The following is a 12506-nucleotide window of genomic DNA, read 5'->3' on the forward strand; positions in this document are numbered from 1 at the left end:
TGGAGTTCTGTCACTTTTGTTTCTGCCGTTGGTATTCCAAATAAGTGCGTCTCTGGGTAACTGCAAAGTCTTGTCAATTTGTTGCTGTATGATATGCAGAGGATAGACTCACCTTTTAAATAATGTAGCAAGCTCCTGTAGATGGTCTTTACAGGTTTCCTCATTGCTGCAGATGCGTCGTATTCTGAGTGCATCTGCTTGTGACCTTACACATGACATCACAAATCCTATTTTAAATGTCATCATCAGTGCCGTTGATAACATCACTGTATGAGCGAATAATGTGCGATGCAAAGTATGTGCAGGATGAGAGAGCACAAAAATTGGTTGAAGATTACATTATAAACCTCCAAGGAGCTGAACATCACCAAATACTATGTGCAGTGTATTCTGAGGATATAAATTGAAACACAGATATGAAAGGCCCAGAACCGTGAGTACACAGGGACCACTGCACACAGCCTGTTACAGTGCAGAATGGGTTTGGGTACAAGGTGTGATCTTTGGCTGCACCTTGCACCCATCCCTTCTTCCTCCCAAACCTTCTGCGCATGACCTTCACCTGTGCGCAGTAGTACCTTGTGCAGCTGCCCCCTTATTTTTTTCATTAACCTCACAAAACACAAGTTCACAGAACTGACAACACACATTCCTCAGCCTTGTGTAGGGCGGAGAGCTGCAGGTGCACCCTGCACCCAGCAATGTTGCGTATGATGTCCTTTGAGATGTCATCAGTGATGTCCCCATCCACCTCCTTCCCCCTCAAACAAAAAGTTGATGAGTTGTTGCCAATGTCCTAGGATGTTTTCACACCCTTTAATGACATTGACTGCTTACAGCCTCCAAAGATGAGCTGGAAACACACTGAACACAGGGATTTCCATCTGCTTTTCCTGCCACCATTTAATGACAGATCTTCACCGTGTGACCATATGAAAGGAGTAAATTTTGTGTGACACACAGTGGCACAGTGTGAGTTGGCAGGTGTGTCATGACTTAAGGTTTATACAGCTTATCACAACTGGGGAATTTCAGTGTTTTTTATGTTTAAAATTATTACTATATCATAGTTCTTAAGGCTATTTTTGAGGCATTTTATAAGCCAATGTTATTTATAAATAAAGGTAACCATTAGTTAGCTTACACAAGGTTTCTTTCAGCGAATGAAAAAGAGCCATTATGATGACTGCACCTAACCCTCGATAGTGTGCTCTGGTCGCAGGACTGGGCTGATGACCAGGCCCCTGGCGAAGCCCCCTGTCCCACACATACCTGTTGTGCTCAGTCTTCACAGATGCATAGCGGCCCCTTGGAAGAGAGGATGTGGTCCGTCGGCTGCGCTGCCGCCTCTGGTGCAGGAAACCAGGGTTCGAGCCTCGAGGTCGCGTCCACATCCTGTGATTCTGGGCAAATCACTTAATCTCCCCGTGCCTGAATGTGTAATGTAAATACGGTGCTATGTAAAGCGCTCCAATACCTTCGGGTCGAGTTCGCGCTATATAAATATGCAAAAAAAAAAAAAGCTTTCATCATCCCTCCCAAACCAGCTATGCATTGGTATTGCTAGTCCCTAGCCAAACCAAACTAGCTGTGTGAAGCCTCAAGAATAAGTGTGAAAGTACATTTTCCAACATTATATGTAGTTTTTTTTCTTCTTACTGGATCACTTACACGAAAATAAAACTGCATAAAGGATGCAACACAATCCTCTTTAATGTTGTCAGACTCTGGTTGCATGCTGTTGTGTGTTCTGTTACTTATTTTAATCATCCCTCTTCCGCCACATAATAAATTCAGAGTAGTGTTGCTGGTAGGTGGTAGGGATATTTACTAGATACTCCCCTTCCCTCAGATCCCTTTAAAAAAAACTCCCCTCAGCCACTTGCGAGGGGCACGCCCACCATTAATGTATGGTTTGACAAGTGCGGGATGGCCGATGATGAAGTTTGACACTCGAGGGTGGTGTGAGGCCATCCCATTAATTTTAATAAATGCCTGGGGGCGCTAAAGAACCATGGTGTAAGATGGCTACACGCCCATTAGGCTCATGCAGTTTGGGGCCTATATCCATCAATATCCTACCCCGAACTCCCACATCAGCCTTAAAAACTGCCCCCTGCGTGTGCTGTATACTGCAGGACAAAGAATCACCTGGCTTTCGGGGGGAACAAATGAAAACTAGCATGTGAATCAATGGGGTGACCTTGTTGACCTACCACGGGCCTTGACATACTGGCAGCCTGACTGCTGTCTTCTGGGCAAGGGCTGGCGTACGTACTCAACACAGAGGAAAAACATATAGGACATGTACCTTTGTTTGTGCGCTCTGGCGGTGGTGGTGGAGGCAGTGACCTGTTTGCGGTGGGGGACCCTGCTCTGCCGGCTGACTTTCCTGGACCCGGGAGCGGCTGGCTGCTGAGCTGACTGACTGGTGAGGTGCGGGTCTGCTGTGTGGTGCCTTCATTTCCCTCTCCGAATTTCTTTGCTGTCACTCTGGAGAGGATGCTGTCATACGCTGCCCCCGGGGTGGGTGAGGAGGGTTCGTGGCCTGCTTGGATCGCCTGAGGGGGCCTGAGTCCTGTGGGGGGATTGAGGCGCCTGGAGGCCTGTGGATGGTGGGCAGCAGCCCTGGAGTCTGTGGTGGAGCGGAGGCAGTGGGGACACACTTCGGGAGTGATCCGTTCTTTAATTGATTGCAGCGGGAGAGACGCTGTGCCGAGTGCTGCTCTGCGCTGAACCGCCGTGCACTGGATTTGAGCAGCAAACACACCTGAGTGCTGGGAGGTGAGTCTGAAGATACTGTGCAGTTTATTGTATATCTGTTACCCTGCGCCTGTCCTCCTCCTCCGCCATAGCTTGCAAAATGCATAGATAAGAACGATGTTACCTGAATCGTACAAAAGACTCAACACCCCCTTCTACTTCATTGTACACCATTGCCCAATGTATCATGCTCCCCTTTTGCTCCTTCGTTCATGCAGTACACCATCCACACAGACCTTGTAGTTGAGGATTGTGTGAGTCTTTGAGGCTGTGAGCGGCACCTATGCTTTACAGCCCAGCATACTGCGGGTTCTGTCACCATCGGACACTGCACGGGTTTACTCGCACCTCTCTTCACTTGCCACAGGAGGTGTGGCGGAACCTCATGGTTGCGCACGGACTGGTGCTTACTCCTGGGCATTTACACCCTCTCTGAGAGGGCAGGAAGAAACACACTCTGCACCTTGGTGCTTTCGGTCCAGACAGACTTTTGGTCCACAACGATGGGCAAAACTGACGGCCGTCAGACCAAACTCCAGTTTGATGCCTGTAAGTCCACCCACATGATGGGTAGAAATACTGATCACACGGGCCAGAGGGTTCCTCCACTGAAGAGCGCATAAAAACAGCAGATATGAGATCCTGACTAGTAGCAATGCAACACATTTGCACATCCATTGAGAGTAAGATGGACAGTATGTGCACCAGAATGGATGCTATCACTCATAAACTGGAAAATCATGATAGTCGCACAACAGAGGCAGAGCATATATTGTCTGAAGTGGAAGATACTGCATCAAGCCGGGGGGAACAACTTATCAACATGGAGAAAGTACTCAAAGTAATATCAGCAAAGAACGAGGATATAGTAGAAAGATCACATAGAAATAATCTTCGTTTTACAGAGATTCCCGAATGCTCAAACACTGGTCGAATGGAAGAATTTATGGAATGCCTCCTCACCACAATATTTGGCACAGGTGTATTTTCCAAGCTCCTCGTAGTGGAAAGGGCCCACAGAACGTTGACGACTACTCCTCGCCCTATAATAGCCAGGGTGTTAAATAATGGTGATAGAGATACTGCTTTACATCTTGCCCGCAAAAAAACACACACTACATTTTGAGGGCTGCGCAGTGGCTCTCTATCCCAATTTCACACTTGCAGTTCAAGAGGCCTACCATAAATTTCTCTCCCTCAAACAAAAATTGCGACAAGCCAATATTCCTTATTCAGTGCTGTACCGGGCAAGACTTCGTATCTTGCATATGGGAAAAGACCATATCTTCACCTCCCCCCAGCAAGCAGGCGACTTAATTAAATCCCATACTGATCTGCTTATGTTTAGAAAGTCCTTGAAAACCTGGCTCTTTCCTCACTAACAGTCAGGTTCTGCTCCTTCAGACTTATTCCAGTTGACTCCCTTACATAGTGGTTTAGCTAGCGCCAGGATTCAATTTTTGGACACAGTGTGCTTTATAAATACAAAATACATACATACATACATACATAAACACCATGGGACACAGCGTCCTCCACCCCGGTTCGGGAGGTGCTCCCCCCGGGGACCTCCTCCCCACTATTGGAACAAGACTGAGTTGATCCTCATTGGTAAGACTCATCCAACTTGGGGGCACCTGGGACTGAGCTGCCCGCTTTGACTAAACCAGCTTGCAAAAAATATAAGAACCTATTCTTCAGACGTATCTTGTCTTTCTGTTATGCCATCACTCTGGCACCAAATGCATATGTAGGGCCTGATCATATACACATTATTGTAATTAGCTATATCGATGTAATGTGAGGTACACGGGGCATATGATGTCAAGCCCGAACAACCTCGCCATGGCGAGGGGATTCCGCTTAGCTCTCTGGTTGGCTTCTCTACAGGACAATCCTTGCAATTTTATCTAACACTTTGGTAGTTCTTTTTTTAACCCTGGGCCTTCTGTTCCTTTCCCGCTTGTGATAATTCCAACTTCTCCTGCTTGATACTATATATAATATTCCTTTTCTGTTCTCTTCGATCTCTCTTCTCCCTCTTTATTTTTAATTCCTTTTCTCCCTTTGTTTTCTACCCTGTGCTATTATCTTTTCATCTGAAATCCCTCTAATTACGTGTCACCAGGTATCACGCCCCTGCATCATATCTGGATGGTACCAGACTATTCCTTTACCTATCATTAGCTTTTGGGATTTGGGTGGGACTGTTATTCCTGCTGGGATTGGGCCGCCAGTGTGGGTGGGGGGTGGGACAGGGGTTGTTGTATTTGTAATCTTATGCACCTGTACCTGTACGATGGCTGATACGTGGTGATAGACACACCAACATGGCACCGCTTAGTCTGGTCTGCCCCGCTAGATCTTTGATATGTCTTTCGCCATGGTTGACATCCGAACCATAAGAGATAATAGTACTAGCTACTGCATTAACTGCCTCAAATGGAAAGTTTGGGGATTTGGAGACCCACGTAAGCGCGGGCATATACTTGCATATCTAGACAACATACATATTGCCCTATTACAAGAAACGCATTTTGTTGATACTGCTCACCCCCCATTTGCCACACTTTGGGCACCCGACAGGCAATTTGCTGCACATTCCTCATATTCGCAGGGAAGTGCCACATTGGTGTGTAAGGGTACACCGTATGTCCCACAGGGAGTGCATAATGACCCTCAGGGCTGCTATACCATGATACCGAGCATTTTGGCATCTTTCTCACTCACCACTTCAAATTGTTATGTCCCCCACACTGATGATTTCTTGTTCTTCAATAGACTCTGGGGACAGATAACTGATATTGGCTCCACATACTTCCTAAGGGGGAGAGATTTCAACTTGGCTATTCATGCAAACCTGGATGGGCAACATGGCCCGTCTGCCCCCCACGGCATGGCTGCCCGCCGTGCCCGGGACATTATGGCGAAGGAGGTGATGTTAGATGTTTGGCGCACACTACATCCACAGCTGAGGGAGGGAACCTTTTACTCAGGCGTACATGCAAGTTGCTCCAGACTAGATTACCTCTTATCGCGAGGGTTGGGGTCCTGGATCAGAGACACTATCCATTTGGCACATACTTACTCAGATCATTCCCCCGTTCTATTGTAACTGTGGCCCCGAGGGCTTTCTTAACGTATCTGTTGTGGTGTCTTTCTCCACAGATTCTCATGGATACCCCATTCAGAGTGGAGATAAGACAAGAAATTAGAGACTTTTTTGAGAGAAACAAGGAATCTGTACCCAAGCTGAGTACTGTCTGGGAAGCCTTTAAAGTTACAATTCGGGGAATCTGCATGGCTAACAGTGAAGTTATTTTGTGGGCATTACAGGCCACGCTTAATGGCAGCTCAATCTGACTTTCAAGAAACTGCTGAACGTGAATCCTTATACCGAGGCAAATACGCACAGGTAAGGATATATGGTGAGGGAGAATGCATGCACTGGCATCTCTGACACGTCAGCCCCGGTTTGCAAACACGATGCTTGAGATCACAGATAGAGCAAGTGCCTTAGTACAGGATACTCTGGACATATTACATGTATTCGCCTCCTTTTATGGTACATTTTACACCTCAACGAGAAGCCAGGAGGTGGATGTTGATGCTTATTTAGGAGATGTTGCACTGGGGTGGTTGAGCGACGCACAGAGAGAATTCCTTGCAGTGGATATTGAAGAGGATGAGATATGAGAGGCCATAATGCAATAACTGGTCGGGAAGGCCCCTGGCCCTGACAGCCTACCCGCTGTTTTTGATAAAACTTATGTTGGCACTCTTACTCTGCTGTTGAGGGCAGTTTACTATGAGGCAAAACAACATGATGTGCTACCACAGCCTATGAGAGAGTCCGTGATCACTGTCTTACTCTTACAGGCCCCTGTCGCTCCTCAATTGTGATGCCAAGATATTGGCCAAGGTGCTGGCAAACCGCCTCAGTCTAATAATGACATTTTTGGTATGTCCGGATCAATCCGGGTTCATAGCAGGTCAGTCGACCTCCCATAATTTGTGTGCCCCGTTTGCACTGATGCAGGATATTGACCCCGATTTGTCTGCAGCTGCGGTGTTCCCCGACGCCACCAAAGCATATGATACAATGAAGTGAGATTATTTATTAGCTGTGTTTCGCCGCAAGGGATTCCCCCAAGTTTTTCTGACATAGATTGCTCTCCTATAATCCCAGCCAATGGCCAAGGTCAAAAGAAATGGGTGATGCTCAGAGGCGTTCCTCATCACTCATGGCATGCGACAGGGCTGTCCTCTATCGCCATTATTATTTGTGTTGGTCGCAAAGCTTTGACAACATCACCGTCATTATGCCATCAGATATCTCACTAGACATATCTTTGTTTCGCTGTACGCTGATGCTATTACCCTATATCTCCGTGATCCTCAGGATAGTCTGGGGACATAATGTATTCAATTTGGGGGTTTGTCGGGCATCCAAATAAACTGGGCAAAAACAAATATCTTTCCTCTAACTGATTCAACCCAAAAGTGTCAGCCGGACTTCCGGTTGTTGTGGTGTGATGACAATTTTAAATATCTGGGTGTAAAGATATCTAGAGATCAAGACAAACTTATACAGGCAAATTATAGTAAGGTTCTTGCCAACGTGACAGATGGTATTACCTGCTGGACATCATTACCTCTATCCCTTGCGGGTCGAATCTCCCACATTGAAATGGTCATATTGCCAGGGTTATTGTATTTGTGCCTTAATATCCCTTACTCACCAGGGTGACATTTCTTTAAAATGCTTACAACACTGCTGATACGCTTGGCCAAGGAGGTTATACAGCTGCACATAAAGGGGGAGATACTCAATGTGCCCTTCAGGAGGGATGGGTTTGAAGCTCCAGCCATAGAGCTTTACTAGCTCTGTGTACAGGCACACTATGCCCTATTCTAGTATAGAAAGAGTGGTTCTGTCGGGTTTTATCGGTTATTTTTAAGCGCTCTTAGTGTCACATGTGTCACAATTTTACTTTTAACATCAGTATCTCAAACGCCTAGACAAAGAAAACCTTTTCAAACAATAAACACGTGACTCAAAATTGCTGTCTACTGTTTATGTTTTATCAGAATTAAATCATTCATATACATTCACATATGTAGTAGATCAAGGCTGTCAACATATGGTGAAATATTTACACATAAATGGTGATCATGTGACATATGTGCTCAGTGCTCAACAATTGTGCAATATATACAGAGGGGTCAAAACTTATGTACATGGGGGGATAGGCCAGATAATTATGGAAATCCAATGGCTCCGTTAGCTAATAATGTTCCTTTTGATAAGCAGAGCTTTGGTCAATCTGGGCCTTGCGTGGTTGTCGACGTTTCAACCCATAATGTGCTCCATTGGGTAGTCGCGTTGAGTCTTCATCAGGAGAAGATGGGGGACAGTGACAGCCCAAGGTGAACCAAGCAGGGTCCTGGTTACGTATGCATCAAATGCGGCCTGGCGGTAAAATATATATATATATATTATCTACTGGCGGTCGCCAGTAGATAGTTATAGTTAGGACCTATTTTCCATAGGAAATCCGCAACATTCTATTCCCAAGAAGTCTGGCGCCGGTTGATGAATCCTCGCAAAATTTCCAAACTTTTGGCCAGCTCCGCTCCACTCCTTCCCTGAAAGTTTCGTGGTGATTCGTAGGGGTGGGCTGATTTGAGAAATTCTCTTTCGCAAATTATCGCGAAAATTTTAAAAATCTCCGCAAACACGCGGAAATATCGCGAAGATGCGGAAGTTTTTTCCCCCGCTCGTTCGCGGTATGTTCTGCGTGGTCGCGGCTCGCCAACTTACTCATGCTGTTGCTCGCGGGCACGGCCATCTTGTTTTCACTTGTCTCGCGGAGCATGATTGCGAGAAGAAAGACGTGGTCGCGCGACGAATGATGTTACTGTGGGCGCGAACTGTCGCGAGACAGCGCAAATGGCTACCAACAATCCAACATCTCGTGGAGAACACGACCGGATTGGGAAAACTTGTCGGCGAACGCGGGGATTCAGGTAAGGCGATCGCGCGCACTCAAGAATGTATTATTTTACAGCGCGAGCAAGCAAAAAATTTCCGGTAAAATGCGGATTGGGGAAATTTCAACATTTTCGCGCTGTCCGTGGAACACGAAAATGTCAAATTATCGCAATTTCCGCGAGCGGAACGGATTTTTAGCCCAGGCCTAGTGATTCGTCAAGCCGGGGCCAGAAAAAAAGGGGGGTCCCAAAACGCGTTTTCCCCATGCAATTTCCCATAGGATCTGTTGTCGCAGCTACAGCCTGAACCGCTGAACGGAATGACACCACATTTGGCAAAGAGGTAGTCCTCAGTTCAGACTCGTGCCTTTTGCATAAATGGTGTGAATCTGTTCAGTAGTTCCTGAGAAAATTAGGGTAAAAAAGTTAGTGATATCTATGGCCGGGAAGGATCCGCGGACCTTACCCGCACCGTAAGCGCACCCTCCCTAAACCGAGCGCGCACCCTCCCGATCGCGCGCTGAATGCTAATTGGCTGTCGAGTGTCTGTCTACATTCGAAACCAGGAACTGTTAGCGGAAATTTTCTGCCTCGGAAGAAGCGAGGCTGAAGAACCAAAGGGAATAAGTGTGTAAAACATATAAAGGGGGCAGAGTGGAAATACTCTGACCCTCTAGAGGTGCTTAGGGGGTCCCAGAAGGACCCCCTGGGGCCCCACTTTTTTTTTTTAAACAGCGAAATGCGCACAGGGTGCGCGCATCCTCTCGCGTTGGGTGCACAGATCCTCTCGCGTTGGGTGCGCGGATACAAGGAAAAAAAACTTGAAAAAAGACAAGAAATCATTGGTTGTATGACAACTTTCTACTCTGAAAGGTAGGGTGTATATTTCTGTTTTTTAAACGCATGATTCTTATTGGTTAACAAAAACTGATTGTAAGGAACATTATATATGATAAGCTGATATGTTGAAAAGTCAAGCACACGCTGTCTTGATTAGCAACATTGTGTGCTGAACTTGTGACCTGTGTGCTCAGTACAGTGTTCCATGACCTGTTTCTATGGTAACAGGCAGAAGGCAGATTGGGGGAATGGTTCAAATTTATTTCATTTGGAAAGGGTTGAAATGTTTAACCAATAGAAATTTGTGTTTGCTTTTAAATTTATGTGTGAAGGAATGTGATTTGATGTTTACATGTATATGTGTGGAAAATGAAAGGGAAACTTTGCCATTCCTTGGTTTTGCTGAGAGGTGCACAGTGCAGAGATTCTGTATAAGAAAATCTGGTGTGTGACTGATATCTGGTGTGTGACTGATATACTTCTTAATCTACAAAACAACTTGAAAGGTGAGTTATTTAATATTGAGGGGATGTATGTAGACTATTTTGATTTTAATCAGACTAATGTATTTCTCCTGCTAAAGTGTAGGTAGTACTTTTTTTCTCTACAATCTTATTGACAGTGTGTGTGCATGTAGAAACCATTCTGTGATAAGCATTTGTGTTTTTCATGTGATTGCAGACAGATAACTGTGCTGTTCTTATATTTTGGTAGAATTAGAAACCAGTCATTGTTTATGAATTTGTGAAATGAGTTATGTTTCTATACTAAAATGTAGTACTCCTTCTAGATGAAGAAATGTGTTTTGGTATAGTGCAAGGGATAGTGTTGTTTGTCTAGAATCACACAGTGAGTATGTGTGCGCTTGGGAACCACTGTGAGAGAAGCATTTGGTAACATCGTGTATTTGCTGACAGATAACTGTTTTAAAACCTGTCATGTTGCCAAGTTTTAGTAGCATTAGAAGGCAGTTTTTGCTTATGCTTTGATTAAATGAGTCAGGCTTTGACACAAAAGTGCAGTCCTGAAATATGTAGATTGTGTGCAGTTCCCTTACTAGTTGCACTGTAGTGAATGAGTTTTGGTAAACTCCTAGGGATAGTGGTGCTTGTCTAGAATCACACTGTGAGTCTGTGTGCATTTGGGAACCACTGTGAGAGAAGCATTTGGTAACATCGTGTATTTGCTGACAGATAACTGTTTTAAAACCGGTCATGTTGTCAAGTTTTGGTAGCTTTAGAAGCTAGTCTTTGCTTATGCATTGATAAAATGAGTCAGGGTTAGACACTAAAGTGCAGTACCATGTACTATTCTCTTCACTGTGCCAGAACTGAAAATTTAAAAGTTTTACCCAGGCACTGTTCTAGCAGTAGTCTGATGATTTAGTCAGTTTCCAAGTACTCATGTTGTGAACCATACATTACCACATGGACTGCTTCAAATGTCTATGCAGTATGCATGCAGTCTTCTAACATACTATACACTTGTCTTTCACACCTTCAATTCCCTAGTCAGTATCCATACAGTCCAGCAAACATCCTGTCACTCCCTTTGCACTCTTGTGACCCATTCAGTACCAAGTACTAATCCATTCACTGTGTCAAAAGCCAACCACTTATAAATTCACCCACGCACTCTCCTTGCTGTACTCTAATCATTCAGTCAGTACCCAAGTACTCATGCAGTGAGCCAGGCCTTAGCACGTAGACTGCTTCAAATGCCTATTCACTGTGGATGCAGTCCTCTAATCACCTACACAGTTGTCTTTCACACCTTCAATTCCCCAATCAGTATTCATACACTTCTAGCAAACACCCTGTCACTCACCCAGTGTGTCTCCTTATAGTATTGTAATCATTCAGTCAGTTAGCATGTAGTCTTTTAGTGAGGTAGGCTTTAGGGCATGAACTGCTTCAAAGTAGTATATACTATGCATGTAGTGTTTTAAGCATCGTCACACTTGTGGTTCAGGGCTATAGTTTCTTAGTCAGTTTTTATATAAAATGTGTTTGTACAGTAATGGAATAGTATGAATTTGAAAGTTATATACATTTATTTGTGATTCTTTTTTACAGATACTGTTTTTCAACGTTAAAATAGAGAAATCATGCCAGAAAAAGAAAAGAAACTCAGAAAGGCGCAAGATCAGGAGTGTTTCTCATCCGTTTGCACTCTTCTCGTGCAAGATTGTTCGGATGAAGGGTCCTTAGATGTTTCCTCATACTTGCGTACGCGTATTTCTTGTTAGGATCCCCTCGCGACAGCACTCTTTTGCAAATCTTGCATGTGATCAAGGTGGCATTGGTCTTTGTTTGCCCCTCGGGAAAAGTAAAAAAATTCCACACCACTGAAGAAAAATGTTGTGGGCGTGGTGCCTTCTCCAAAAATTCATCCTCCGATTCGGTGATTATTTTAAAGCGGCAACATTTACAGTTTTTGTAAGTTAAACTTATAACATTTTGTTAGCCATAAGCATTTTATATATGTGTGATTTGTATCTTGTGGTATTTTACTGAGAATAGCATGTTGTTGTTTTTTTTAACAATCTTTCTGATTGTTTTTTTTTTGCCCACTGTTAAATGATAAGTACGATTGAAATCACTATTTCTAGTGAAATTCATTATATTCTGAGAACAGAAAAAAAGGCAAACAAATTACTTTGTGGAAATTATGCTGTCTTGTAAAAAATGTATTATTACATGTTATATATTTTTTTCCTTTTCTTTCACAGATCCAAATTTTAAAATAAGCAATTTATATGAATTTAGATTGCAATGAAAATCTGAAAAAAAGTATACCATTTTTTATTCCTATTACGTATTATGTAGTTTTGAAATCTGACCATAATCAGATATCATGTGACCTGCAAAAAAAAAAAGATTTGAGGGGTTCATAGTTACCATTGTACC

At 44.2% G+C, this 12506-nt stretch overlaps 1 protein-coding gene across 3 annotated transcripts in view; it reads left to right on the forward strand.

Moving 5' to 3' along the window:
- Nucleotides 1-12506, forward strand: part of CCDC149 (coiled-coil domain containing 149) — a 447317-nt gene that overhangs the window by 25731 nt on the left and 409080 nt on the right. The window contains exon 1 of one of the 3 annotated variants that reach the window (XM_085642339.1): nucleotides 2705-2784. The exons of the other annotated variants lie outside the window; for them this stretch is intronic. The gene's annotated coding sequence lies outside the window, so the exon portion shown is untranslated. Of the gene's footprint in view, nucleotides 1-2704; nucleotides 2785-12506 lie in introns of those variants that run through there. 3 annotated transcript variants of the gene reach the window in all.

The sequence above is a fragment of the Triturus cristatus genome, chromosome 2_2 (assembly GCF_964204655.1).
Source record: "Triturus cristatus chromosome 2_2, aTriCri1.1, whole genome shotgun sequence".
NCBI classification, from domain to species: Eukaryota; Metazoa; Chordata; class Amphibia; order Caudata; family Salamandridae; genus Triturus; species Triturus cristatus.